General features: G+C 47.5%; 1 long non-coding RNA gene across 2 annotated transcripts; it reads left to right on the forward strand.

Annotated features, from left to right (window-relative positions):
• Positions 1-14,580: 14,580 nt before the first annotated feature.
• Positions 14,581-24,268, forward strand: LOC139361520 (uncharacterized). 2 transcript variants are annotated; one of them, XR_011619076.1, is made up of 3 exons: positions 14,581-17,177; positions 19,982-20,216; positions 24,011-24,268. It is a non-coding gene; the product is annotated as an uncharacterized lncRNA (long non-coding RNA). The 2 variants fall into 2 exon arrangements; XR_011619077.1 differs by lacking the exon at positions 24,011-24,268 and adding an exon at positions 21,412-21,642.
• The last annotated feature ends 808 nt before the right edge of the window (positions 24,269-25,076 follow it).

The raw sequence follows: 25,076 nt of genomic DNA on the forward strand, positions 1-25,076 counted from the left end.
CAAGAACTCTGTGAGGAATTAGAGATATAGGAGGTTACACCTTTAACCAAAGTATAACCAGCAAGTCCTGTTCAATCTGCTGAGTTTTAGAGTCAGGCTCAGAAAAGGGCCCAGAGCATGGGCAGGAGGATCCATAAGCTTCCCAAGGTTCTTCCTGGGCCAGGGCCCCCTGACCAGCACAGCCTTGGAAGGTTGAGATTAGGGTCCTGCAGTCCACCTCTATGGGTACCTGGAATCGGATGGTCCCACCTGTCATAGTGTAGGTACAGGGGAGTAAGCCCCTATTTTCTCCTTTTTATGATGTGATTTATTTGGAGCATGGAACCACAGGTTTCCATGTACTCAGAAGAATCTGTTGGCCTTGGTTCTTTATGAATGACTGAGTGTGTGCTGAGACACTTGGAAAATGCTTTTTACTCCTGGGGGGTCCTTCAGAGCAGAGAGAGGCTTGGGGGCTTGGGTGATGATTTCAGATAAGACAAAATGTTTCCAGGTACTGGACTCTGTGTCAAAATTCCTGAGACAAGAGCAGGCCACATTGGGTCCGTGAGGTCCTCATTTGGAAGTTAGTGGAAATCGCTGCCCTGGCCAAGGTAAGGATGCATTGAGAATGAGCTGCATACCTCAGGAGCTGGAGGAAAAAAGGGGACAAGAGAGCTTCCAAGGTCCCTCTTAGTGCCCATAGAGCCTGCAGTTTCTGCTCCTTTGCCTCCTGGGACCCTGGAGAGCCACTAAGTTGATGACCCCCTAATGCAGGTGACTGTTGTGTTCTGTGATGCTCCTCCTGGTGACATGGGTAGTGGGAGAGCAGCCTCCTGGGTCCCTGGTGCCCACTGGAGCCAGGAGAAAGTCATGCTGAGGTCATGCACCTCCAGTTCTTATTAATGATCTCCACATTGTGAGGTAGCCAGAAGCAAGAAGGGACGTGTGACACCTTTTTATTGATTCACTCAGCAATTCTGCCCTTAGCACTAGTCCTGTGCCAGGTACCCTGGTGTGCCCAGCATGTGATACTGAAAATGACCAAGTGGTCTCTCAGCTCCAGGTGCCCACAGTCTGAGGACAAGTGGACATCAGGCCCCAAGTAAATACCTAGGACCTAGTGAACATCAGGCCCCAGATGGACACCCAGGTCTAAGTGGACATCAGTTCCCAGATGAAAATCTGGCCCCAGATGTACATCAGGACTTGAGTGGAAACCCAGTACCAGGTGGACATCAGACCCTAGGTTGACACCAGTCCCTGGGTGGATACCCAATGCCCAGATGGACTTCAGGCCCTAGGTGAACACCAAGGCCCAAGATGGACATTAGGCCACAGGTGGAGGCCCAGGTTTTAGGAGAACACAGGGTCCTACAGGGACATCAAGCCCCAGAAGAATACTTAGGTCCCTGGTGAACATCAATTCCTGAGTGGGCACCCAGGTTCCAGATGAACATCAAGGCCCACAATGGACACCCAGGCCTCAAATGGATACCTGGTCCCAAGTATACGCCATTTTCCTAGTAAGCATCAGTGCCCAGGTGGACAGTAGCCTCCAGGTGTATATCAGGTCTCTAGGTGGACATCCAGGCCCCAGATGTCCAGAGGTGGACATTGGACCACAGGAGGATACCCAGGCCCCAAATAGACATCAGGCCCTAGGTATATAGCAGCCCTAAGTATATAGCAGACCCCAGATGAACACCAGGATCCAGGTGGACATCTGGCTTCAGCTGTACAGCAGTCCCCAGGTAGATACCTAGGTCACTTGTGGATTTAAGGCTCCAAATGTACACTAGACTTCAGGTCAACAATGGGCCCAAGTGAATATCTAGGCCTCAGGTGGACATCAGGCACCAAGTTGACACCCAGGACCCAGGTGGATATGAGGCCCCAGATGAACACCAGGCCCAAGGTGGGTATAGACCCCAGGTGGATTCCTAAGCCCCAGATGGACATCAGGCCCATGCTGGCCATAGTTAGTGGTGTGGCGCACCTGCTCTTGGTCCACGGAGTTGGAGAAGTTGGACCCATCAAATAGTTCCTCATTGATCTCCTGTGTGGAACTCTGCAGAGAGAGTGCCCAACACCCATTTTTTTTGACATTATTGGTGAAATTTAGTTATCCTGTTTATTTCAACTGTCTTTATATTACTATTTTGTGATTGTGTCATCCAAAAGTGGTGGGTTTTTTTTTTTTTTTTGTCATAGGAAGAAGAATCAGATGGTAGAAATTAGTCATAGCTCTATGAGACTATTGTTGGAGCCAGTCCAACCCTGGAGAATGTGTGGTCCTCAATGGAGAGGCATCCATTTTGACATATTTTGCTGTGGGTCACCAGAAAACCTGGACTAGATTCTCCTTTCTCCTTCCTTCATAGTTTTGCGCATTTCCCTGTGTGATGGGTTTGGAGGTAGAGCCTTGGGAAGTGATTAGGTCATGCAGGCAGAGACCTCGTGTATGGGGTTCATGCTCCTATCAAAGGGACCACAGAGAGATCCCTCATCCCATCCCTTCTGTCATGTGAGGACACAGTAGAAACATGGCTGTCTATGAAACAGAAAGCCCGCCCTCACCAGACACGGAATCTGCTGACCACTTGACCTGAGATTTTACCATCTCCAGAACTGTGAGAAGTCAATTTGTTGTTTATTAGTCACCTAGTCTATGGCATTCTGTTTTAACCCCAGATTAGCAAAAATACCAACATATCAACTTGCACACATAACTTTTGGAAAAAAACTGTGATACTAAATCTTTGATGGTAAAAGGTGATCTATCTGCCTGAGAAATGAACCTACATGATCCCTCTTTCCACAATAAACCTGAGGGAGTCAAAACAGGTAAAAGCACAAAAGCACACAACTGTTAGAGGTTTCCAGGATGCCTCAAAAATATCATCTGCAACATTAGGGAGTGAAAGAAGACATTCAAGTTTCAAAAAGTCAAAGTTTATTTAAATGTCATTGTATAAACTTTTAATTCTAACACTATGAATAAAAGTGTTATTTTTTTCATAAATAAATAAATTTCATAAATGGAGGCATGGAGACCCTGATGTGCAGCTGCTGAGTTTGGAAGCTTCCTTTGGAGACACCCCCTGACTCCCTCACCCTTTGCCTGCCTGTCAAGAAGAGCCCATCCCAGGCAGCAAACAGCGCAGGTGCCCAGCAGAGGGCAAACCTCCATGCCTGGAGGAGGCCACCTCTGGGACAGGAGAAGCTGCTGGAACCCCTCCTTGCAGGCTTCTTTTTCTGCTCTCTAGCAACTCCTTCAAGCAGACAAACACACCCAGCAGCAGCAGCAGGCTCTTCGGTAGCAGGGCTGTGGCTCTGCCAAATGAGAGAAGCCCCTCTCTAGCAATGCACAGGATCCCAGACTGCACACCCTGTTCTCTGCCTCCATGGCTCCCACTGTGTCCCGGACTGAGAGTAGCGTGGGAGCTGCTGGCTGGGGCAGTGCTGGCCCAACCCTTCTTGCCAGCTGTAGCTTCAGCCATGCTAAAAGCTGAGCGTGGCTAGAGCAAGTGACATGGCTGAGGCCAGTGGCTAGAGCAAGTGACATGAAGTCAGGCAGCTCCTCACTGGGCTAGACTTTGGCAGTCCCAAGGCAGGGACAGGAGGTCTCTGGAGCTGCCTCTAGCTCCACCACTGTCCCTGGAGGGGGTCTTCCCCTGGTGCTGGCACTAACTCAACAGCTGGTGCTGGAAATAACTGTATTTCTGCACATGGAGCAGGAGCTGAGAAAAGAGAATGGTTACCAATGTCACTCACTTTCCACTGGAATTTCCAAACACAAAAACAACCTCACTGAATTTACAGGAATTTTAGCCCCAAAACAGCACTCCCAGATAGTCTTCCAGACTGGAGGTCACCTCATCATGTGCCTGTACATCAGTGGGCTTCAGAGGCTCCAGCATGTCAAGGACAATGTGCAGATGCAGCCCCATTCATATCAGTGGTGACCCTCAGCCCGGAAGGGCCTGCCCTGGGCTGTCCTGTGATACCTGTGCCTTCTGCCAAATATGCAGAGGCATCTGGGGTGAGGGATGAGCCTTTGTCAGCATCGTCAGAAATGGCTCTCACTCTGGGCCTTCCTGAAGCAGGAGCCTTGAGATGTGGGGATGTAGCATGAGAACATCTTACTCTCTTGAGCATCTCCCAGTCAGTGAGCTGGCTACAGGGCTGACTCTAGGATATGGCACCTGGTTACCAGAATCCTAAGTTCTGTTAGGGTCTGTCATCAAGGAAGTGAGGTCACTTCTTTAAGGTTCCATCCCCTCAACCGCTTCCTTCCATAAGACCTACTCAGGACCCCACTGGGCTGCTGACTGCTCACCCTCCCCGCAGGTCAACTCCTTACCTTTACATAGTTATGTCCACCCAGGGCCTGCTTGTAGATCTGTGCCTGGCGTTCACCAGGGACCTAGGAATCCACTTGGGGCCTGGGATTCAACAGGGGCCTAATGTTACACTGGGGATTAGATAGTCACCTGAGGACTAGGTATCAACCTGGGGCCTGATGTCCACCTGGGGACTGAGTATTCACCTGGGACCTGATGTGCACCTGGGGCCAAATGTCCTCCTCAGGCCTGAATTCCACCTTGGGCCTCCGTGTCCACCTGAGGCTGGTGATCACTGGGGCCTGGGTGTAATTTAGGGTCTGATGTGTGCCTGGAACCTGATGTCTACCTAGGGCCTGATGACCACCTGGGGACTGGGTGTCCATCTAACGTCTACCTAGAGCCTAGGTATCTATCTTAGGTATGGCGTCTGCCTGCAGCCTGAGGTCCACATGAGTCTGGTGTTCAGCTGGGGCCTGTGGTCCACTGGGGCCTTGGTGTCCATTTCGGGCCTGGTTGTCAACTTGTGGCCTGATATACAGCCTGAGTCCAGTGTTCGCCTGTGGCCTGATGTCTACCTGGTGACTGGTGTCCTCCTGGAAATGGTTTATCCATGCAGGACCTGATGTCCACTTGGGGCTGAATGTCCCTCTGGGGCTATACATCCGCTTGTGGCCTGATGTCCATCTAGGGCCTGGTGTCTACCTGGAGTATGATGTTCACCTGGGGCTAGGTGTCCACATGGGGCCTGATGTCCATATGAAGACTGGGTGTCCACTAGGACCTGATGTTCACCATGGGCCTAGATATCCATCTGGGGCCTGATATCTACCTGGTGACCTGTGTCCATCTGAGGGCTGGTGTCCACCTGGGCCTGATAGCCACCTAAGATTTGGTGTTTATCTGAGGCCTGGGTGACCACCTGATATCTCATGTTCAGCTGGGGCCCAGAGTTCAACTGGGGACTGTGTGTCAACCTGGTGCACATCTGAGGACTAGGTACCCACCTGGGTGCTGGTGTTCACTGGAGCCTGATGTCCACCTGGGGCCTTGTATTTACCTAGGGCCTAAGCAACCACGTGGGGCCTGAGTGTCTTTATGGGCTCTAGAGTTCTCCTGGAGCTTGGTGCCTGCCTGGAGCTTGGGTGTACATCTGTGACCTGATATCCACCTTGGGATGGATGTGCACCTGGGCACAGATGTCCATGTGGGACTGAGTGTTCGCCTGGTTCCTGATGTCCACCTGGGGCCTGGTGTTCACCTGAAGCTTGATACCCACCTGGGGCATGGACATTTGCCAAAAATCTGACGTTCAGCTGTGGCCTGAAGTTTACATATGCCTGATGTCCACCTAGGGTTCAGAGTTCATCTGGGGCTTGATGCCCACCTGGGGCCTGGGTTTCCACATAGAGCCTGGCATTGACTTGGGATCAAGGTATTTACCTAGGGCCTGGGTGTCCACTTGGGGCCTGACTTCCACTTGGTTCTTGGTGTCAGGCAGAGGCCTGACTGTTCACTTGGGTCCTAGATAAGATCCATATGACTGATGTCCATGTGGGGCCTGAGAACCACTTGAGGCCTGCCATTAACCTAGGGCATATTGTCCACCTGGGGTCTGGGAGTCAAACTGGAATGTGATGTCCACCTGGGGTGTGGAGGTCACCCTGGGTCCTGATTCACTTTTCCAGTCCAGTGTCCAACAGAAGCCTGGTGTAAACCTGGAACCTGATGTCCACCTGTGGCCAGATGACCACCTTGAGTGGGATGTTCATCAAGAGACTAGGTATCCACATGGGACCTGGGGTCTACCTGGGGCCTGATGTCTACCTTAGGCCTGGCATTACCTGGGGTCTGTGTGTACATCTGGGGCCTGATGTTCAGCTGGGCCCTGGTTTCCACCTACAGTTCACCATCTAACTCAGGCCTGATGTCCACTCTGGACCTAGGTATCCATCTGAGGCCTCGTCTTTACCTGGGGCGTGGGAGTCCACCTGGGGCCTCTGTGTCCTTTTGGATTCTGATGTCCACCTGGGGCCTGATGATTACCTGAGGCTTCATGTTCACCTGGGGCCTGGGTGTCCACCTGGAGGCAAATATGCACATAAGGCCTGGCATCCTCCTAGGGCCTTATATTCACCTGTGTCCTGGTGTCCGTCTGGGGCCTGGGTGTCAAACAGGGGTTAATATACACCTGGAGCGCAGTATCCACCTGGGGCCTGATATCCACCTGAGGCCTTGGCGTGCATTTGGCACCTGGTGTCCATCTGCAGCACAGGTGTCCATCTGGTGCTTGGGTGTTCACCCCATGTTCATCAGGAGCCTAGGTATCCATTTGGGGCCTGGTGTCCACCTGGGGCCTGAAGTTCATCTGGAACCTGGTATTCACCTAGGGCATGGGTATCCACCTGGATCCTGATGTTCAGATAGGGACTGGGTATAGACCTGGGACCTGATATCCACCTTGGGTATAGGCATCCACGTGGAGCCTGATATCCGCCTAGTGCCTGTGTGTCAGCCTAGAGCCTGATGCCCACCCGGGAACTAGGTACACAGCTGGCTTTTTTGTTCACTTGAGGCCTGGTGTCCACTTGGGAACTGATGTCGAACTGGGGATTAGGTATCCACCTGCAGACTGGTGTCCAGCTGGGGCTTTATAAATCCCTGGGGCATGTTGTTCACCTGGGCTTGATATATACCTACGACCTGGGAATCCAACTAAGGCTGATGTCCAGTTAGAGCCTAGGTGTCTACTTAGGGTCTCATATCCATCTGGAGCCTAATGTCCACCTGGGGACTTATAGCTACCCAGGGTCTTGGGTGTCCACTTGGGGCCTGAGTGTACTCCTGGGGTCTGGGGTTCTCCTGGAACCTGCTGTCTGCTTAAGGCTTGGGAATATAACTGTGGCCTGATATAAACCTATAAATGGATATTCACCTGGGGACAGATGTCCACTTGGGGCCTGAGTGTCCACATGGTGCCTGATGTCTACCTGGGATCTGGTGTTCACCTGAGGCCTGATATCCACCAGGAGCCTACGTATCCACCTGAGTCCTGGTTTCTATCTGGGACCTGATGTCCACCTAGGTCTGGTATTCACCTAAGGTGTACTACCCACCTGGTCCTGGATGTTAACTTGCGGACTGATGTAGACCTCAAGTTCAGGGTCCACCTGGGACCTTATGGCAACCTTGAGCCTGACGTTCGTCTGGGGACTGATGTTCACCTTTGACCTAATGTCCACCTGATGACTGGATATTCACCCACAGCCAAATGTCCACCTGAGGCCAGATGGCCAACTGTGGCCAGATGTACAACTGCGGTCTGGGTATTCCCTTGGGACTTGATGCTCAGCTGGGGCCTAAGGTTAACCCAGGCCATGATGTCCACCTGAAGCTTGATGTCCACCTGGGGCCTGGGTGGCCAGATGTGCAACTGGGGCCTGGGTATCCACCTGGGGCCTAAGTGTCCTTCTCATGCCACCTGATATCCACCAGTTGGCCTGATGTTCATCTGGAGATGTGGGGTCAACCGGCAGCCTGATGTGGACATAGATTCCAATGTCCTCTCGGGGCCTGATGTACACCTGGGGCCTAGTATCCACTTGGGGCCTGGGATTTTACTGTTGGCCTGATGTTCACCGAGGTCCTAGGAATCTTTCCTGACTGGTGTCCACCTGGATCCTGATGTTCAGCTTGGGACTTGAGTGCTTAGCTGGGACCTGATGCCCACTTGGGGCATAGGTATTCACCTAGGGCCTGGTGTTCACTTGGGGCCTGGTGTACACCTGGGGCCTGATATCAACCTTGAATCTAGGTGTTCACTTGGGGACTGCTGTCTACCTGGTGCATGGTTATCAACCTAGGACCTGATGCCCACCTGGAGTTCAATGTCCACCTTGGGCCTGTTGTGTACCTGTGTGCCCACTGGCTAATTACTTAAAACTGAGGTTTACCTAGGGCTAGATGTGCACCTGAGACCTGATGTCCACCTGTGGTCTTATGTTCACCTGGGGACTGATGTACATCTGGAGCACAAGTATATCCATGGGGCCTTTCGTCCACCTGTACTGTGTGTGTCAACCTCAGGGCCAATGTCCACCTGGAATCCAGTGTCTAATAGAGCCTAATGTACACATGGGGCTCTGGCAGTCACCTGGGACCTGATATACAGACATGGTCTTGAATTTACCTGGGGCCTGGTATCTACAGGGCCTTGGTGTACACCTGGAACCAGATACCCCAGGGGGGTACCTGGGTCCCAGATGGTCATTAGGTCCTAGCTGGAAACTCAGGCTCCAGATGCACATCAGGCTGCAAGTGGATACACAGGTCACAGGGTGATACCCAGGTTCCAGGTAGACACTGGGCTCAAGAGGAACACAATGGCCCAGGTGGACATCCAGGCCTGAGGTGGACATCAGGCTCCAGATAGACATCTAGCCCCAGCTGGATACCTAGGCCCCAGTCATTGGCCCTAGGTAGACCCAGCCATATGTGACTAAGGTCATCTAGAATCTAATGTCCGCGTGGACCCTGGGTGTCCACATAGGGCCATGTATCTGTATGGGGCCTCAGCATCCACCAGGGCCTGATGTTCCCCAAAGGCCTAGGTATCCACCTGAGGCCTGATGTCCACCTGGGGCCTGATGTCCACCTAATACTTGGTGTTTAGCTGGAGCCTGGGTGACATCCTGGGATCTGATGTTCAGCTGAGGGCCAGATTTCAGCTGGCACCTGTGTGTCAACCCAATGCCTGATGCACACCTGCAGATGAGGTATACACCTAGGGTCTGCTGTTCACTGGGGACAGGTGTCCAGCTGTGGCCTGGTGACCACATGGGTCCTAGTGTTCATCAAGTGCCTGGTGTCCACCTGGGACTGGGTTTCCACCTGGGACCTGATGTTGATGGCAGGGGGGAGGCCTGTTGTGTACTTGAGATGTGGGGGGTCCACCTGGGACCTGATGTCCACCTTGGGCCTTGTATTTACGTATGGCCTGGGGAGTCACCCAGAGCTTAAGTGTACCCTTGGGGCTTGGGTATATATATGTGGCCTGATGTCCATTTTGGGACAGATGTCTACCTGGGGACATGCATTCATGTGGGGCCTGATATGGTTTGGTTGTGACCCTACCTAAATCTCATCTTGAATTGTAGCTCCCACAATTTCCATGTGTCATGGGAGGGACCAAATGGGAGGTAACTGAATCACGAGGGTGAGTCTTTCCTGTGCTGTGTTCATGATAGTGAATAGGTCTCACGAGATCTGATGGTTTTGTAAAGGGCACTCCCCTAAACAAGCTCTCTTGCCTGCCACCATATAAGATGTGACTTTGCTCCTCATTCACCTTCAGCCATGGTTGTGAGGCCTCCCCAGCCATGTGGAACTGTGAGTGCATTAAATCTCTTACCTTTATAAATTTCCCATTCTCAGGTATGTCTTTATTAGCAGCATGAAAACAGACTAATACAGTAAATTGGTACCAAGAGTGAGGTGGTGCTGCAAAGATATCCAAAAATGTAAAAATGTCCTTGGAACTGGGTAACAGGCAGAGCTTGGAACAGTTTGGGGGGCTCACAAGAGGACAGGAAGAGGTGGGAATGTTTGGAACTTCCTAGAGACTTGCTGAATGGCAATGGCCTTGATCAAAATGCTGACAGGAACTTGTTGGGAACTGAAATAAAGGTGACTCTTGCTATGTTTTAGAAAAGAGGCTGGCAGCATTTTGACCCTGCCCTAGAGATTGGTGGAACTTTGGGCTTGAGAGAGTTGATTTAAGGCATCTAGTGGAAGAAATCTCTAAGTGGTAAAGTGTTCAAATGGTGTATTGGGTACTGTTAAAGGCACTCAGTTTTATGTATTCGAAAATATATGGTTTGTAATTGGAAATTACATTTAAAAGGGAAGCAGAGCATAGAAGTTTGGAAAAAATTTCCAGCCTGATGATACGATAGAAAAGAAAAACCCATTTTTTGAGGAGAAATTCAAGCTGGAAGCAGAAATTTCAATAAATAACAAGGAGTCAAATGTGAATTACCAATATAATGGAGGAAAATGTCTCCAGGGCATGTCAGAGGTCTTCACAGCAGCCCCTCCCATCAAATGCCTGGAGACCTAGGAAGAACAAATGGTTCCATGGGCCTGGCCCAAGACCTTGCTGCTTTGCGCAGTCTCAAGACTTGGTGCCCCGCATCCCAGGTATGGCTAAAAGAGGCCAATGTAGCATTCAAGCCATTGCTTCAGAGGGTGCAAGCCCCAAGCCTTGGTGGTTTACATGTGTTGTTGGGCCTGCAGGTACACAGAAATCAAGAACTGAGATTTGGGAACCTCCTCCTAGATTTCAGAGGATGTATAGAAATGGCTGGATGTCCATGCAGAGGTGAGCTGCAGGAATGAAGCTCTCATGGAGAACCTCTGCCACGGTGGTATAGAAGGAAAATGTGAGATGCGAGCCCCCACACAGAGTCCCCACTGGGGCACTGCCTAGTGGAGCTGTGAGAAGATGGCCACCATCCTCCAAACCCCAGAATAGTACATCCACTGACAGCTTGCACTGTTTGCCTGAAAAAGCCAGACACTTGACACCAGCCCGCGAAATCAGCCAGGAGGGGTGGTTGTGCCCTGCAAAGCCACAGGGGCAGAGCTGCTTAAGGCCATGGGGACCCACCTCTTGCATGAGCATGTCCTGGATGTGAGACATGAAGTCAAAGAAAATCATTTTGCAGCTTTAAGACATGGGCAAGGACTTCATTTTTAAAACACCAAAAGCAACGGCCCCAGGGGTACACCAGATTTCTGGTAGGCATAAGGCCCCAGGAGGACACTAGAATCCAGGTGTACATAAAGCCACCTGTTGACACCAAGCCCTCAGATGAATACCAGACCAACTGGTAGACATTAGGCACATGAGAATACTTGGGCACCAGGTGGGTATCAGGCCCCAGGTGAACATGAAACTTCAGGTAGACATCATTCTCCAAGTAAACTCTAGCCCCAGCTAAACATCAGGCTCCAGGTGGAAGCCCAGACTCCAGACTCCAGGTGCACTTCTGGCCATGGTTCAACATCTGTGCCCAGCTGAACATCAGACCATGGATGGATAGCTAGTCCCCAGGTGGACATCAGGTCAAAAGTGAATATAAGTCTCGAGGAAGACATCTGGCCCCAGGTGGATACTGAACTAGAGGTTTACATCAGACCCTACGTTGACAGCAAGACCCAGGTAGACAGCAGGCCCCAGGTGAAGACCAGGCCCAGATGAATACTGAACTAGAGGTTTACATCAGACCCTAGATTGACATTCAGTACCCAGGTGGTCATGACACCTTATAACTAGACACCAAGTCTTCAGGTTGATACCCAAGTCCCAGGTGGACACCAGGTCAAAGATGAACACAAGACCTAAGGTTGACATTCAAGCCCCAAGTGGACACCAGGCCCTAGGTGAATAATATGACTCAGGGAATCATTAGGACCCAGCTGCATACCAGTCCCCAGGTTTACACGAAGCTCCCAGTGGTTTCCTAAGCTCTAGTTGGACATGAGGTCTCTAGTAGACACCCACTACAAAGGTGGACATCAAGCATCAGATGGACATCTGGCCACAGATTAACATCAAGCCTCACAGTATCTAAAGAAGCTCTTTAGTTTAATTAGATTCCATTTGTCAATTTTGGATTTTGTGTCCACCTGGTGTCTAATGTCTAACTGGGGCCTGGTGTTTCTCTGAGGCCTTATATCCATCTGGGGCCTGGGCATCCATTTGAGGCCTGATGTCTACCTAAGACTTGGTGTTTAATTGGGGCACAGATTTCTTCCTGGAGCCTGATGTTCATATGGAGCCTGAAGTTCACCTGTGCCTGTTGTCTACCTGAGGCCTATGTGTCAACCTGGGGCCTGATGACCACCTTGAGTTCAGTGTTCACCTGGGGCCTGACGTCTGCCTGGAGTCTGGGTGTCCACATAGGGCCTGATGTTGGCTTGGGACTGAAGTATTTACCTAGGGCCTGGGTGTCTACTTAGAGCCTGACTTCTACCTGGTTCAGTGTGTCAACCTGGGGCCTGATGTCCACTTAGGGCCTAGGTAAGCTCCTTATGACTAAAGTCCACATGGGGGCTGAAACCATGTCAGATCTTGTGTTAACCTAGGGCCTAGTGTCTACCTGGGGCCTGCCTGTGACCTGGTGACCCCCTGGGGTCAAGGTATCCACCTTGGGCCTGATGACCAATTGGGGCTTAAGGATCTACCTAGAGACTGGTGTTAATTTGGAGCCTGATGTCCACTTGGGGTCTGGTGTACACCTTGGGCCTGATGTTCACCTGGGCATGGGTGTACACTTTGGGCCCAGTGTGCCCCTGAAACCTGGGTGTCAACCTGGGTCTTGATGCACACCTTTAGTCAAGTGTTTAACTGGGGCCTGATGAAATAGTGGGGCCTGATTTACACCTGTAGACTGGGTATCCACCTGAGGCCTGATGTCCACCTGCAGCCAGATGTCCACCTGGCACCAGATATCTACCTGGAGTCTGGTCTTTGCCTTGAACATGATGTATTCCAAGAGACTAGGCATGCACATTGGGCCTGGGGTCCTGATGTCTACCTGAGGCTGGTATTGAACTGGGGCCTGTGTGTTCACTTGGAGTCTGATGTTCATTTGGAACCTGGTGTTCACTTAGGACATGGGTATCCACCTGGATCCTGATTTTCAACTGGGGAGTGGATATAGACCTGGGACCTGATGGCCACCTATGGTATATGTAACCCAACCACCTGCGGCCTAGTGTTCACCTGAGGCCTGATATCCACCTGGTACCTGTGTGTCAATCTAGTGCCTGGTGTCTGCTTGAAAACTAGGTAGACACCTGGGCCTTGGTGTTCACCTGGGGCATGGTGTTCATCTTGCACCAAGTGTCCACCTGGATCCTGTGAATCAACCTGTGGCCTACTTGGCCACTTGGAGCTTTATGTGCACCTGCGGCCTGAAAGTTTCCTAGGATCTGATGACCACTGGGGCCCAGGTATCCACGTGGGGCATCAGGCTCCAGGTGTACACCCAGGCTCCATGTGGACACCAGGCCAGGAGAACTCCAGCCCTTATCTGAACATCAGGTCCTAGGTAGATGGCCAGGCCCCATGTGTACAGCAGGCCCCAGGTATGCACTGGACTCCAGGTGGACACCAGCACTCAGTTGGATACACACACTCAAGGTGGAAACCAGGCCCCAGGTGAACTGCTACACTCCAGGTGAACATCACGTCTCAGGTGGACACCTGGACCCCACATGGGTACTAGGCTCTAAATTAATACCAGGCCTCAGGTGGTCCTCAGGAACCATGTGGACCTTAGTCATCAGGAGGTAACCTAGGCCCAAAGTGTATATCAGGTTCCATGTTGACATAAGAACTACTCGGAAGTCAGGCCCCGGGTAGACACCCAGGCCCTAGGTCCCAAGTTGACACCAGGCCTTATGTGAATACTTATAACTCAGGTCATCATCACACCTCAGGTGGACATCTGAGTTCATCTGGAACCTGGTGTTAGAGGCCCCATGTAAACGCCAAGCCATAGGTGGATACCCAATCCCTAGGTGGACATCAGAGCTCAGATTGACACAAAGACCCCAGTAGACATGATGTACCCCTGAATATCCAGGCCCCAGCTAAATACCCAGGCCCCAAATTGACACCAGGTTCTATGAGGACACACAGGACTCAGATAGAAAACAGGCCCAAGGTGGACACTGGACTGTAAATCAGGTCCTAGGTTGACAACCATGCTTCAAGTTGACACCAGGCCCCAAGTGAACATCTGGCCCCAGCTGGACACTAGTCCCCTGGTGAATACCTAGGCTCAAGGTTGACATCAGGCCCCACATGAACACTAGACCCCAAATACACACTCGATGCCCTAAGTGGACATCAAGCCTCAGGTGTTTACCCAGTCCCAAGGTGAATATCAGGACACAGATGGGCACCAGTTATCAAGTGGATTCCTAGTCTCCAGGTGAATATCAGGCCCTAGGTGGATACCAGGATCCTGGTAGACATCAGGCCCCAAGAGGACACTAGAACCCAGGAGTACATTAGGCCACAGGTCAACACCAAGGCACCAGATGAATACCAGGCCAACTTGTGGACATTAGGCCCGAGAAGGGTCCTCAGGCCTCAAGTGGATATCAGGCCCCAGGTGAACATCCAGCACCCAGATGAACATCAAGCTTCAGGTAGACATCATGCCTCAGTTAAACTCCAGGCTCCAGCTGAACATCAGGCTCCAGGTGGATGCCCAGCTTCCAGGTGCACATCTGGCCACAGTTGGACATTCAACCCCAAGTGACCCTCAGGCCATGGGTGAATACACAGTTTCCAGGTGAACATGAGATCAAAGGTGAACATCAGTCCCCCAGTGGACATCAGGCCCAAGGTGGATACCCAGGCTCCCAGTGAATTTCAGACACCAGGTTGACATTCAGACCCCCAGTGGTCATCTGGCCTCATGCGAACACTCAGACCTCAGGTGCACCTGATGTCTCAACTGGACACCAACTCCTGGTTTGATACCCAAGTCCCAGGTGGACACCAGGTCCAAGGCTGGCACTCAAGCCCTAAGTGAACACCACACTCTAGGTGAATAATTCAACCCAGGTGGTCATTAGGACCTAGCTGGATACCAGTCCCCAGGTTAACACAAGGCCCCCGGTGGGTATCTAGGCACCAGCGGGACATCAGGCCCTAAGTAAACACCACAGTCCCAGGTGAACACCATGCCCCAGGTGGGCATTAGGCCCTAGGTGAACATGGGGCCACAGGTGGACATCTAGCCCCTGGGCGACATCCAGCCCCAGGTGGACATAACCGTTTCCATGCATAAACCATTCCCAGGTGGACATCAGGCCTCAAGAGGATGACAGTCACCAGGTAGACATCAGGCCTCAGTTGGACACCAAGGTCCCAGATGTACAGCAGGCCCCAGCTGAAACCCAGACTCATGTGGACATCAGGCCACAGGTAGACACCATGCCTTAGGTAGATACCCAACTTCAGGTGGACATCAGACCCAAGGTGGACATCCATTCCCCAGATGGACATTCAGGCCCTAGGCACACATCAGGCCTTAAGTGGACACCCAGGCCCCAGGTTGATATCCAGCTCCCAGGTGATCACCAGGCCCCAGGTGGGCACCAGACCTTAGGTGAACAACAGGATGCAGTAGGTCATCAGGACACAGCTGGATACAAGTCCCCGGTGAATGCAAGGCCCTAGTGGGACATAGATCTAAGGCAGACATCAGGTCCCAGGTGGACATACAGACCCGAGGTGGAATTCATCCTGAGGGGGACATTCGGCCCCAGGTGCACATAGGGCCCCAGGTGAATACCCAGTCCCTAGGTGGACATCAGCCCACAGGTCAACCACAGTCCCCAGGTTGATACCTGGTCCCCAGGAGGCTACCCAATCTGCAGGGTAACATTAGGCCCCTGTAGGATTCCAGGCCCCAAGTGGATTCCTAGGCCCATGGTGAACATCAGGTGCAGGTGTCCAAGAGGCCCTGGGTGGACATAACTGTGTACAGGTAAGGAGTTGACCTGTGGGGAGGGTGAGCAGTCAGCAGCCCAGTGGGGTCCTGAGTAGGTCTTCTGGAAGGAGGAGACTGAGGGGATGGAAACTTAAAGAAGTAACCTCACTTCCTTGGCGACAGACCTAAGGGAACTTAGAATTTTGGTAAACAGGCCAAGTGGCTCACACCTGCAATCTCAGCACTTTGGGAGGCTGAGGTGGGCAGATCATGAGGTCAGGAGTTTGAGACCAGCCTGATCAAAATGGTAAAACCCCCATCTCTACTAAAAATACAAAAAAATTAAAAATTAGAAACAATCTAGCTGAGTGTGGTGGTGCGCGCCTCGTGCCTGTAATCTCAGCTACTCAGGAGACTGAGGCAGGAGAATTGATTGAACCCAGGAGGCGGAGGTTGCAGTGAGCTGAGATCGTGCCACTGCACTCCAGCCTGGGCAACAGAATGAGACTCTATCTCAAAAAAAAAAAAAAAAAAAAAAAAAAAAAGAATTCTGGTAATCAGGCACCCACATCCTAGAGTCAGCCCCATAGCCTGTTCACTTGGTGGGAGATACTCAAGAGAGCAAGATGTTCTCGTGCTGCATCCCCACATCTCAAGGCTCCTGCTTCAGGAATGGTGGGAGTGAGAGCCTTTCTTTTCCAGTGATGCCCATGTATGCTCATCCCTCACTCCAGATGCCTCTGGCCATTTGGCAGAAGCCCCCCAGGCCCCAGGTAGCACAGGACAGGAGTCACCAGGTAGACATCAGGCTCGCAGGTGCAATCATGTTGTGCTATAGCCTTGAACTGCTAGGCTCAAGTCATCCTCCTGCCTCAGCCTCCCAAGTAGCTGGGAGTACAGGTGCATGCCACCACGCCTAACTACAAATCCAGATTCTTATAGTGACAGCTGGTTGGATGGTTCTCTTCTAGAAATAGAAGCTCAAAGATTGCACGTGCATCTCCTGGAAATATTCCTTTTGTCTTTTTTTTTTGAGATGGAATCTCACTCTGTTGCCCATGTTGGAGTGCAATGGCACAATCTTGGCTCACTCCAACTTCCACCTCCCAGGTTCAAGCGATTTTTCTGCCTCAACCTCCTGAGTAGCTGGGACTACAGGCGCTTGCCACCATGCCTGGCTAATTTTTGTATTTTTAGTAGAGACAGTATTTCACCATGTTGGTTAGGCTGGTCTCGAACTCCTGACTGCATGATCCACCCACCTCGGCCTCCCAAAGTGCTGGGATTACAGGCGCACCACCACGGCTGGCCTCCTGGAAACATTTCTAAAACCCAGGTGAATATGCCTCCTAAGTTTTCCAAGCTGACAAAAACTCTGGGATAAATATCAGATGGATTTGGGAAATTGCAAAAGTGTAGCACAAAGCTAGTGTAGTTTATGCCTTATGAAAGACTGGCTCAAAGTAGTTTTTCCTTTTATTAAATATTTATGTTATAGCCAGAAACAGCAAGTAGTCTTTGTGTGGTCAGGACTGGCTAAAAATATGTCTATTTAAAAAAGAAAATGAATGGCCATGAAATAGTAATTCTTTGCATGTTAACAGTAGATTCTGCTCTTTCCCTGCCTGAAGGCAAACAAAAAGGCTAGAGATAACCCATCAGCTGCATTTGGAAACACACTGTAATAAAAAGACTGGGAGGACAGGTTCAATTAGGAAGTGGATCCGAGGTTTTAGTGAAGCCAGATGATGAGAAATACTCAGCCCTTTACCATTTATCTGGGGTCCACGAAGGTGAACTTTTTTACTTTAGTTGCATTTTCTCATCTTTAGAATGGGGAAAATAACATGAGATGACCAATTTTTCCATGAAGCTTAGATTACTAACTGCTGTATCAATTTTCCAAACTCATATATGACCCTTGCAAAGGATAATCTGTTGTAGCAAACTAATCTCAAGTATAATTTTGTGTTTTTAGTTTTTCTTCAGTCTGAAAATTTAGAAACGATCGTGAACCAGAGCATGTAAATTCCTCTTATTTAGTTTTGTTATCTTTTATTATAAAAATTTACTTTTTTAGAGATGGGGTCTTGTGATGTTGCCTAGGCTGGAGTGGAGTGGCATGATCATGGCTCACTGCAACCTCCGCCTCCTGGGCTCAAATGATCCTCCCACCTCAGCCTCCCGAGTAGCTGGGACTATAGGTGCACACCACCTTGCCTGGCTAATTTTGATATTTTTTGTAAAGACAAGGTTTCACTATGTTGCTCAGGCTGGTCTCCAACTCTTGGGCTCAAGTGATCTGCCTGCCTCAGCCTCCTAAAGTGCTGGGATTAGAGGCATAAGCTACTGCACCCAGCCTAGACCAGTGTTTCAATAACCTGCACTTAATAGCTTAAAGTTTTTCCCTGAATTTTATTAAGTTTCATTTGCCTGAACTGCTAGAGAAACACTGCAATATCAATTATTGTTGGAACTAAATACACGTGTATGTATGTATGTATGTAACGAAAGGCAAAATTTGCACTTGGGTTTGGAGCTCAGAAAACTTCTCAGGTCAAAGGCCATGAAAATACAAATACATGCTAATTAATTTTTTTAAAAGGGGTTTTGAAAAAAGTCTAATTCTGAAATTTAAATTAATCCCCCAAATTTGAGAACCTAGAACAAAGTTCATTCGAAGAGGTACCCTCTTAACCACATGTTAATAATGAAACTGTAGTCATGCAATAAAAGAGAAAAATTAAAGTGATGAGAAAAATATGGCATTCTTTGATGTTGAGTCTAGGGCACATGGGTTCTAAAACTGAACTGGAAAGGCATCTGCTCTCAAGACATTGTAAACAATGCCAAGTGCTAAATATTTAAAAGGTAATTAGGATACCTAAACTTAGGCTTGGAAACATTTTTAAAGCTTAAACACCTAAGTAAAGAATAATAACTGTTTTAAAATAACCACTTAGATAGAAAGTATGAGTGAAAAAAAAAATCCCATGAGATTTAGGCCAGAAATTAGTTACCCCACAATATAAGATTTTAGTTAGCTTTGGAAGGAAGCTTTCCTGATATATTCATGCACTTTGCATGAACAACTTTTTTGTCTCTTAACACAAAATTCACAACAGTTTAGGGTCTCCTATAGGAAACACACAATTTCTTTTTCTTTCTTTTTTTTTTTTTTTTACACACATTCTTGCTCTGTCACAGGCTGCAGTGCAGGGGTGCGATCTTGGATCACTGCAACCTTCGCCTGCCTGGTTCAAATGATTCCCCTGCCTCAGCCTCCTAACTAGCTGGGGTTACAGGCATGTGTCACCACACCCAGCTATTTTTTATTTTTTTAATTTTTTTAGTAGAGACAGGGTTTCATCATGTTGGCCAGGATGGTCTAGATCTCCTGACTTCATGATCCACCTGCCTTGGCCTCCCAAAGTGCTGGGTTTACAGGCATGAGCCACCACACCTGGCCTTTTCTTTTCTTGAGACTAAGTTTCACGCTGTCACCCAGTCTGTTGCCCAGGCTGGAGTGCAGTGGTGTGATCTGCTCACTGCAACCTCTGCTTCCCGGGTTCAAGCGATTCTTCTTCCTCAGCCTCCTGAATAGCTGGGACTATAGGCACAAGCTATCATGCCCGACTAAGTTTTGTATTTTTAGTAGAGATGAGGTTTCACCATATTGGTCAAGCTGGTCTCAAATTCTTGACCTCATGATATACCCACTTTGACCTCCCAAAGTGCTGGGGTTATAGGCGTGAACCACCATGCCTGGCCCTTCTTTCTTCTTTCCTTCTTTTCTTTTCTTTTCTTTTCCTTTCTTTCTTTCTTTCTTTCTTTAAAGAATTCTGCTATTTCAAGAATTCTGAAATAGCTACCTTTAAAGAATTCAAGAATTCTGAAATAGCTACCTTTAAAGAATTCAAGAATTCTGAAATAGCTACCTTTAAAGAATTCAAGAATTCTTTAAAGAGCTACCTTTAAAGAATTCTGCTATTTACAATAAAAGTGAGATCTCCCTCCTCCATCCTGTGTTGCACAGCTTGGGATTGCACCCTTGTTCCTGGCATCTTTGCATTGCAGGAGCCTGCCTTTGACTTTCTTTCCTCTCTGCACATCTTCTATTCTTGCTGCTTCTCTTTACAGAAAGTGCTGAGCTTCTTGGCGAGTGTCCCTCCCAACAGATGAATATTCAGCAGAGAATGGAGAGATTTCTACTGGAAGAATCAGGATGTGGCTGTTTATAAAGTTATTGCATTTTTTTTTGAAGAGTGGCTGCAATTAGTTTTGGTGTTAGGCAGCAAAAACCCCAAAATGTTCTTTTTGATTTCACATTGCTTGCATAATACAGATACCCATTTACTGGAAGAAATCTTTGTGGGTAAGTGTATGAGTGTGTATGCATAAGTATGTGTGTGTGTGTGTGTGTGTGTGTGTGTGTGTGTGTGTGTGTGAGACTCCACATATATTTCTGGAGTGCCTTCTATGTTCCAGGCATGGTGTTAGTCAACATAAGTAATTGAGAGTAAAACAGTCATGATCTCTGGTCTTAACCAATTTACAATCTAGGATAAAAGAGACTTTCCATGTTCAAATCCACAATGACATTAATTGCAATATGATCATTGTTGTGTTTGAAGAATAGCTAAGAAAAGCACAAAGAACTTACAAGATGGCTTAACAGAAGAACTTCATCTAGCTTACAAGTATGGATAGCCCCTTTCTAAGAAAGCGGTATGAGTAAGGATGAATAGGAATAGGCCAGATAAAATACTAAGCCAGGAGTTGGAGGTGGACACGGGGGAGGGAGGTGACATAGTACTGACAGAGAGGTGTAGAGAGCTGAGGAGGCTGATGAATGGAGAGAAAGTAGAAGTGTCACTGGATTGCAGTTCTTGATAGGTAGAAATGTTGTATGAGGGGATGAAAACAAGGCCATTGGAAAGGGAAGCTGAAGGTGGTGGTGGTGGTGTTTGTGAAGGTATTCATATTATTGCAGAATTATCTGAAGTGCAGTTTCCAATGTTGACCAAATTCATGGTATGACTGTGGAAGTTGGTGCTTGGGGTGAATGATGACAACTATCAGTGGGTATCAGAGTAAGGAACTGCTGGTCAAGGTGTTGATGGTGCATCCAAGTGATGTTAAATCTACTTAGCATGATGGTAAGGTTGGGTGAAAAGAAGACAATCAGTTGGGTGCTAAATTCTTTAAGGAGTGATCAAATGATTAAGCAATGACTGGAGGGAGAAGAGGCTCTTATTGTCAACTACTCAAAAGAGCAGCTTACAAAAGAGAGTGCAGTTATTTGTCTGCAAGTGGCATTGGGTAGTCAGGAGGACACTGCCTTGGTTCTGATACCGGGATATTTTGAGTTTGATGGAAAACATCTCCCAGCCCCTGCTTGAGAGGAGAAGCAGTATCCTTAGGTGACAGTGGGTTTCAGTGAAGTCAAGAAAGTGTGTGGTGTGTGTGTGTGCGCGATAACTTTGAGATAATTATGGGTTAGAAACATGTGGATTAAGGTAAGAAGAGACTACCCTCAGATATTCATCCAAACTTTGAATTTCTTCTAGAAACCTCCTCTCAAGTCATAGTCAAGTGACTGTGATTGATTGATCCAGCAATTGCAAAATCACTCTCTTCTAATGCATACCATTTAAGTTAATTTAAAATGTAAGTTTTATTTTCTTTTTGGATGGGGTATTGACTGCATCCTGAAAACATAGCTGGTGTTTTTATTACCTTAGTGTAAGCTGTGTAGTCAAAAGAATAGTGGGAATGGTCACTGTGTGTGGATATTGTTGTTCCTGGGGTAAATTCTGTCCTAGCTACTAACCAAAGGATCTTTCAGAAATGTGCTCTCAAACCACTGCCCATTGGATAGCAAACGCAGTATCTATTTTAGAGAAAATGATTACATCAGTTAAAATGGTTAAATTGTCTTAACATGCCAGGATCTTATCTTTTCATGAAAACATTTTTTATTAACTTCTTTTTAAAGGAGGACAACTGCTCTTCAGATTTTTCCCATGAGAACTGGAGATTAAACTTTGATTTTTCTCCTTTTATCCTCCCCAACAGAAGCTGCATATTTTGAGGATAACCACTTGGTTTAAAGCAAAATAGCCTTAAATAAACATACATACCTTAAAATGAATGAGCATTTCTGGTATAGTCTTAGATTTCACAGTGTCATACTGACTGGGTTGAGAAAGCCACCAGAATTTCATAGCTCAAAGTTCAGGTTTTATACAAGATTTATATGTCCTGTAGAATATTTTGTTTGCTGCAGTTTGAAATGATAGTATCTTCTTCTCTAGGAAACTAATGTTTAACAGGTAAGTGCAACGGGATTGCTAACAGGAGATGGAGGAAAAAATGTCACTATTTTGAATGGGGTTTGTGTTTACCAGTACACAAAATGTATGCTTGTATTATCGATTATGTGAAAATATCTACAATTGTTAGAAAGATAAAATCCATGTTTGACAAGATTGATTAATTTTTTCCATATCTCTCTTTGTGCACTGTGGTTTTAAAATTTCCTTTTCATTTTGAATGGTGTTTTCTGTTTAGAAAGCTTATTTGAAAAAATTAAACAAAAATTACATTTATTGTGTACAATGTAATATTTTAAAATATGCATACATTTGGAATGGCTAAATGTAGCTAATTATCATATGCATACTTATGATTTTTGTGGTGAGGACACTTAAAATCTACTCTTTTAGAAATTTTCCAGAATACAATACTGTCCAATGTTATTAACTGTAGTCACCATATTGCACAATAGATCTCTTGGACTTACTACTCCTGTCCAGTTGAAATTTTGCATACTTTGACAGACATCTCTCCAATCTCCACCTTTCTTCCCACCAGTCCCTTGTAACCACCATTCTACTTTCTGCTTCTGTGAGTTCAACTTCTTTAGATTCCACATGTGATATTTGTCTTTCTGTGCTTGGCTTATTTCACTTAACATAATGTCCTCCAGGTTCAGCCATGTTTCACATATGACAGGGTTTCTTCTTTAAGGCTGAATAGTATTCCATTGTGCGTATATATCACATTTCCTTTATCCATCCCTCCATTGTTGGACATTTAGGCTGATTTCATCTCTTGGCTATTATGAATAATGCTGCAATTAACATGGGAGTGCAGATACCTCTTTGACACATGGATTTCATTTCCATTGGATATATGTGGTATGCTCAGAGGTGTGATTGGTAGATCATATGGTAGTTCTTTTCAAATTTTTTTGAAGAATCTCCATATGGATTTCCATAATGGATGTACCAATTTACATTCCCATGTGCATTGTTTTCTGACGTTGATAAAGCAGTAGATTTATTCGTTTCACAAACCTTTATTGCGTGCTGACTATGCATCAGCATAATGCGAGATGCAGTTGATACAAATAAAAGGCACAGCCTTACTCGGAAGCAGATATGATAACTATTGATTAAACAAAGATGGCAGAAGTGGGCAACTGACCACATGTGAGAAGAGTGACAAGGAGAGTGGAATCTAGGATGATGTATATTTTGGCTTGGGCTGTTGAGCTAATGAGGAATGTATACTTTTTGAAATGCAGTATACTGTCACCTTATTTCTAAGTAGGGTCAAGTTTGAAGCCAAATAAAACTTTCCAATATTTGTTCTTCTAGCACATTAATAAAATGTACTTTGTGATTATGAGCAGCTGATTTGAAGATTGATTAATTTCTACTCCTGTTACCTTGATAAATAAGAAATAAATTTCATGGACAAGAACTCATCATTTGAAATAGATGGTAACAGTTGGATTGTCATTGATTACATGGGGTGATTTACAAGGAGGTCCAGCACATGCATGTAGTGTGCTATTCCTTGCTATGTCTGTTTTCTGTTAATTAATACAAATGTTGTTGTGTAGATTTTGGTATTTTGACTCAAATTGAGAAAATGTATACACTTTTATATACACGTATTAGTGTAAAACTTGGACCTGGAAAAGCAGAGGTTTCTAATAAATTAGCTAACATTTTCTTTGAAGAATTCAAGGTACCCTGAAGTACTTTCCTAATGATTGAATTGTTATTGTTAGAGGTCAATTTTCCACAGACTTTTTGTATTTCTGCATCTCTTGTGAGTGAGCAAGTAACTGCCCTTTATTCTGAACTATCTTTTCAGGGATATTTGTATTGTGAACAGTCTTGGAACATAGAGACAGTGTCTCTGTCTGGAGCAAAGGCCAGGCATGCTCACTGCCCATTATAAAGGATTCGGCTTCCCTGAAGTCAAGATTCCTCTTCTATAGCACAATCACTGAAGGTACCATCTGGTTCTCTTTGTATCACCTTGCAAAAATGGAGGCCTGGTTAACTGGTACAAAAAAATGCTAATACTTTGGCTACTGCTATTGTCATGAGCACTAAACTGTTATTTTTCTGTGACCCAGGAGTTTTCTGTCTTCTACCAGCATTCATGAAACTTTTATCTGGCTAACTGGTTAGTTTGTGAGAAGGGTGAACTCTCAGACCCTTCGCAGTTTTTTGTTTGTTTGTTCGTTTTGTTTTTTGAGATGGAGTATCGCTCTGTCGCCCAGGCTGGAGTGCAGCGGTGTGATCTCAGCTCGCTGCAGCCTCTGCCTCCTGGGTTCAAGCGATTCTCCTGCCTCCTCAGCCTCCCAAGTAGCTGGGACTACAGGTGTGTGCGACCACGCCCGGTTAATTTTTTGTATTTTTAGTAGAGACAGAGTTTCACCGTGTTAGCCAGGATGGTCTCGATCTCCTGACCTCGTGATCCACCTGCCTCGGCCTCCCAAAGTGCTGGGATTACAGGCGTGAGCCATGACGCCTGGCCTCCTTCACAGTTTTTGATAGTTAATGCACTTCAATGTCTTATCTTCCAGTCTGTAGACTTTATCCTACCATAAAATATGAAACATTCCAACTTTTCCAGCACTGAGAGGATGGAACTCTAAGTTGTAGATTGACATGGTTTGGCTGTGTCCCCACTGAAATCTCAACTTGAATTGTGTTTTCTAGAATTCCCAAGTGTTGTAGGAGGGACCTACCGGGAGGTAATTGAATCATGGGGACCGGTCTTTCCTGTGCTATTCTTGTGATAGTGAATACGTCTCACGAGATCTGATGAGTTTATCAGGGGTTTCTGCTTTTGTTTCTTCCTCATTTTTCTCTTACTGCCGCCATGTAAGAAGTGCCTTTCGCCTCCTGCCATGATTCTGAAGCCTCCC

Source organism: Macaca nemestrina, unplaced genomic scaffold (genome assembly GCF_043159975.1).
Source record: "Macaca nemestrina isolate mMacNem1 unplaced genomic scaffold, mMacNem.hap1 Scaffold_56, whole genome shotgun sequence".
NCBI lineage: Eukaryota > Metazoa > Chordata > Mammalia > Primates > Cercopithecidae > Macaca > Macaca nemestrina.